This window comes from Rattus rattus, chromosome 7 (genome assembly GCF_011064425.1).
Source record: "Rattus rattus isolate New Zealand chromosome 7, Rrattus_CSIRO_v1, whole genome shotgun sequence".
In the NCBI taxonomy this organism is placed as follows: Eukaryota; Metazoa; Chordata; class Mammalia; order Rodentia; family Muridae; genus Rattus; species Rattus rattus.
Genome location: NC_046160.1, coordinates 44455848 through 44461796, shown reverse-complemented (window position 1 = coordinate 44461796; position 5949 = coordinate 44455848). Strand labels below are relative to the sequence as shown.

General features: G+C 41.6%; 1 pseudogene; it reads left to right on the top strand.

Moving 5' to 3' along the window:
* Positions 1 to 957: 957 nt before the first annotated feature.
* Positions 958 to 3382, top strand: LOC116906043 (annotated as a pseudogene).
* The last annotated feature ends 2567 nt before the right edge of the window (positions 3383 to 5949 follow it).

Here is a 5949-nt window from a genome sequence, read left to right as displayed (position 1 = left end):
ACTATAGCTGTCTTCAGACACACCAGAAGAGGGCATCAGATCCTATTATAGATGGTTGTGAGCCACCATGTGATTGCTGGGATTTGAACTCAGGACCCCTGGAAGAGCAGTCAGTGCTCTTAACTGCTGAGTCATTTCTCCATCCCTTGTTTTTTGTTTTTTGGGGTTTCTTTTTGTTTGTTTGTTTTTGTATTTTTTTTTTAAGTAAAAAAGCCTGAAACACCCACTGGGTGTTTTCCACTGGGGAAAAGGCACAATCTTCAACAAATTGTGCTGGTAAAACTGGATGTCTACACGTAGAAGAAAGCAATAGATCCATATTTATCATTCTGCACAAAACTCAAGTTCAAGGGGATCAAAGACCTTGGGGGGAGGGGGGACACAGATACACTGAACCTAGTAGAAGAGAAAGTAGGGAATAGCCTTGAACTCACTGACACAAGAGACAACTTTCTATCTTTTTTCTGTTTGTCTTTTTGAGATAGGGTTGACTATGTAGGCCAAGCTGGCCTAGAGCACACAACTTCTTGTTGACTGCTGATGTGGATCCCCACACTCAGCTCCCTTATGGGTGACTTTCTGAATAGAAGACTGATAGCACAAGTTACTAAGATCAACAATGAACTAATGTGACCACAGGAACCTAAAAGGCTTCTGTGAGGCAAAAGGCACCATCAATTGGACTAAGTGCCAACCTACACAATGGAAGCATATTTTAACCAACTCCACATCGAATAGAAGGCTAGTATCCAAAATATACAAAGAACTCAAGAAACTAGACATCAACGGCCAAATAACCCAATAAAATGGGGTTTAGATCTAAACAGAATTCTGAAGAGTAAATTCAAATGGCAGAGAAACATGTAGAGAAATGTTCAACATCCTTAGCTATCAGGGAAATACAAATCAAAACCACTTCAAGATTCCATCTTGCACTTGTCAAAATGGCCAATATCAATGACACAAGTGACAGCTCTTGCTGGTGCCGATGTGGAACAAGAGGAACACTCCTCCATTGCAGGTGGGAGTAACCAATATGGCGGTTCCTCAGAAAATCAGGAGTCTGTCTGAAGACCCAGCAATACCCTCCTGGGCATATAATCAAAGGACCTCCATCCTAGAACACTTGCTCAGTTGTGTTCATAGCAGCTTTCTTTGTAAAAACCAGAAACTGGAAACAACCTAGAGGTCCCTCAGCTAAGTAATGGATATAGAAATCGTGGTGCATTTACACAGTGAAGTATTGCTTATCTACTTAAAAAATGACATGAAATTCACAAGCAAATGGATGGAACTAGAAAAAACATATCATCCTGGGTGAGGGAACCCATACCCAGAAAGACAAACATGGTATATATTCGTGTATACTTGGGTAGTAGATGTTAAATAAATGATAATCAAGCTACACTGTGTGGACCCAAAAAGATTAGGCAGAGGGGTGGTCTGGGGGAGGGGGGATTTACCTTGTTTGGGGTGTAGAGCATCTTTGACTTATTCTCTTACTATATATAGCAGGAGTGACTAGGGCAAATGCTATCTTGAGTCTCACCTGCAGTGTTCTGTGTGGATTCTTTAGCTGTTGATTTTGGCTCTTTTTCAGGTATTATTTCACTGGGAAGTATTTATAAAAGGAAATCATGCTAACATTAATATGAAAACCATTTTGATCCCATACCTACCTCTAACTGCTCCCAGATCCAGTATCTACCCTTCAATCTCCTATCAACTTCATGACCTTTAAAAAGAAACGAGTCATTTATTCTGCCTGTATCTGGGGCCACCTATCCGTAACCCTGAATTCTTAACTCTATTTCACAACATATCAGCTGTGCAGACCCAAAATTTTATAATGTGTCTAAAAATGGCAAGCTCTATAATTCTTAAAATCAAGAAATAAATGGTCTAAAGGAGAGGGAAACAGTGTCCGGTGCACTATTAGTCTTGTGTTCAGATGACTTGGTTCAAAACGCAACTGCTTTGCTTTTTTGCTTATCTTTGAGTCACAAAAATCTCCTAACAATTGAACTGTTTGATACTTATTTTAGCAGGTTATTATGACTTCACTAGATAATAGGATGACTGAAAAAATAAAAAGAACACCTTACTACCCCCTCCCCCCTTTCTTTTTTTAAACCGTGTAACTGTTTAGGAATTCAAAATTAAATATAACTCATCATTTTTGTAAGGTATATCCTTGAAATGTTGCTGTGACCAGGAAATTGTGAGTACTTGTCTTTTTTATTACCTGTCCTAGTTTTGAAACTCTGATTTGGAGTAAATGAGGTATTTAAGAATATGTAATCATATTGAACTCGAGTTGGAAGAGGCAGGTCTAGTTTCAAAATGGAGGGCCATGATCCAAAGGAACCAGAGCAGCTGAGGAAGCTGTTTATTGGTTATCTGAGCTTTGAAACCACCGATGAGAGCTTAAGAGAACATTTTGAAAAATGGGGCACCCTTACAGACTATGTGATAGTGAGAGAACCCCCAAACAAAATGTTCCAGGAGTTTTGGTTTAGTGGCCTCCTCTTGTGTTAAAGAGGTTGATGCTGCATTGTGCACTCTGCCTAACAAGGTTGACGGGCGTGTAGTGGAACCAAAAGAGAGCTGTTTCTAGAGACGATTCTAGAGACGATTCTAGAGACGATTCTAGAGACGATTCTGTAAAGCCTGGTGCCCATTGAATGGTGAAGAAAATTTTTGTTGGTGGTATTAAAGAAGATACAGAAGAATGTAATCTGAGAGACTAGTTTGAAATATATGGGAAGATACCGTAGAAGTTATGAAAACATAGGCAGAATGGGGAAAAGAGAGGGTTTGGTTTTGTAATCTTTGATGAGTATGACGAAAATTGTTGTTCAGAAATACCACACTATTAGTGGGCATATTTGTGACGTGAAAAAGGTCCCCTTTATACAATAGATGCCGTTTTCTAGATCACAAAGAGTGTGGGGAGGCGAATCTGGCGATGTTATGGGTCATGGAGGAAACTCTGGAGGTGGTGGAGGCAGCTTTAATGGACGAGGAGGCTGTGCTGGTGGAGAGGTAGTTATGGAGGTGGTGGTGATGGATGTAATGGATTTGGAGGTGATGGTGGCAGCTATCATGGTGGTCCTGGTTGCAGTAGTAAAGGAGGATTTGGAGGTGGGGGACCGGGATATGGAAACCAAGGTGGCGGAAGAGGATGTGATGGTTACAATGAAGGGGGAAATTTGGGTGGAGGTAACTGTGATCATGACTTTGGAAATTATAGCGGACAACAATGATCCAATTATGGACCCACGAAGGGGGCAATTTTAGTGGCAGAAGCTCAGGCAGTCCCTACGGTGGCGACTATGAGTCTGGTGGTGGAAGTGGTGGATATGGTGGCAGAGGTTTTTAAACAGCTACAGTTCTTAGCAGGAGAGAGAGAGCGAGGAGTTGTCAGGAAAGCTGCAGGTTCCTTTGAGACAGGAGTCCTAAATGCATTGGAGGAACTGTAAAAGTCTGTCACAGAAGGAACGATGATCCATGGTCAGAAAAGTCACTGCAGCTTAAACAGGAAGCCCCTCTTGTTCAGACGCTCACAGCCACAGTTTGCAAACAGCGCAGCTATGGATTAATGCAATGTGGTGTCAGCGAGGTGCACTTCCTGAGGTCTTCTCTCTGTTGTAGCTTTGTCCTTTTCTTTCCATTATATCGGGTAAACTGTAAGCTGTGGTAGTGACACCAGGAATAAAACAGTTCAGGAATTCTAAACTTTTCACTGTTCATATAATTCCGTTTTCCCCACATTCTGGTACAGAAACTTTAACAAAATACACTTTTGAAGGTGTTTCCTTCTGAGTTAACAGATAAAGAAGATCATTGTTAATTACTACTTCTCTCTCTTCTTTTGTCACTAGGGTGGGAGCACCTGCAGCAGACAGACTCTCCAGCTGCCAGTTTTGGCTCTTGTTCAGGTATTGATTAACTATGAACTATGAGAATCCTTTTAACATTCATAAGAAATCACTTACTAAAATATTCTGAACACTTACCATGTCTTCCTAGTGTGCTCTAATTGGATGTTTTCGAAAACAGAATAAATTTGTGTTTTGAGAGTTGTTTATGATTGCTGGCTGCTTTCTTTACAGCTCTTTCTCACGTTGAAGACCTGGGGAGAGTTTAGCCCTGCCATGCGCATGCCCTGTTCTGCTGGCTGGTTTTCTGTACGCATGCTCAGACAGTGCGTATTTCTATTTCATTCATCCCTCGTGCCCCTAGAGCAACACAACCCTGTCTCTGTCATGGCCGTTGACTGGCGTTTCATTGAGACTGATACTCTTTCTCAAAAGGTTACTTTGGTAGACCATGAAGTCGATTCATCCCTCTCCGGTGCTCTCAGACACCACCACATTTTATAGACTTTAAAGCTGCTTTTTAAATAATTCATTCATGAATAAACGCCGAAACCGCTACTTGGATGGTTTTGTGCTCAGCAAGCATGTCTGTGAAACACTGAGTCCTTATAACTCAGAACTTGGGCCAAACCTCACAGGAGGGCAATACGTTCCCCTGGCTCTGTGCCTTCATGACTAACAGCTAGAAGCTACAGGTTCTAGGAGTTGTGGCTAGTAAGCTTTGGGACAACAGCTGCACGTCCCTTCTTCTTTAGGTTTTACCACTGCTGGGGTTCTGGTAGGGTGACCTTTGAACCTGCTCTTCAGAACCATGTCCACTTGGGCACTACTGAAGGAAAATCCAAAGGAGCCTTCAACCTAGCCTTTCTGTGGCGCAGTCTTATCAACAGCTAACCCACACAAATACTATGAACTCAGTGACTTCTAATTGTGTGTGTATGTGTATGAGTGCATGTGTACATGCACACACACACATACATGCATAGTCTCACACACACACACACACACACACACACACACACACACACACACACACACACACTATTTTTTGTGCTGTTTTGTGTAATGAGTATGAGATTTCCAGCTTGTTCTATGGCAGGAACTCTTGTCTCTGACTCCTAGGCTAACTCTGTGGTGAACTTCCAGGGATTTGTTTCTCCATCTCCAGTCTCTCAGCAGCTCCTTCAGATTACAGATGCAGACTAGAGTGAGCATCAGGCCTTATGTTGCTTCGTGATACCCAAACTTTCCTCTTTACAAACAAGTGGTAAGTTTTTAAATCACTCAACCAAATCAGAACCCTACATTTTTAGCACGACTTCACACTCTTTCAGAAGTTTTAGTCAGAAAGTTTTCTTGGATGCTTCAAAATTATAGGCTCTTCCAATTTTCATGGAGCTTGTCATTGGGAAAGAAATGTGGAAGGGGAAAGTTTTCCTAAAGTAGAAGGAAACAGGGTTAGACAGATTAACTGCATGAGAATCTTGTAATGGGTAACCTTGCACTCAGATGTCTTGTCTTCATAGCCAACAGCTAAGTTTGCTAACTAACACATTCACCTTAAAGCACAAAAATATAGACATAGAGACCATTGAGTGGAGAGCAAATTCTGAAAGAGTCTTGAACCTTGCATCGATACTCACACTCTTGCCAGAAGATAACTTGCTCCAAACATATTAGTGACCTGAATTAGTTACCCAAAAACTCATATTTTAAATACATGTGCATGCCATGTTATGGGCAATACATTTGTATGCATGAATGATTTCAGACATATACATGCATGCCAGAGCGCAGGTGTGGCAATTAGAATTTAGACTTGGGAGTGGACCCTCATCTTCAACCTTCTTTGTGTCTGGGTCTCTTGTTCATGAGTGTGAAACCCCAGTAAACGTCAGAGGATTCTCTGTCTCCCATCTCATTCTAAGCTACCCAAGGTTACAGATACACACTAGACCATCAGGCCACGTGTATAGTCTGGGGATCCAAACTCCAATTCTCATATATGCATGGCAAGCACTTTATGTACTGAACCATCTCTCTAGCCATGGATTTTTAATAGTGTTTC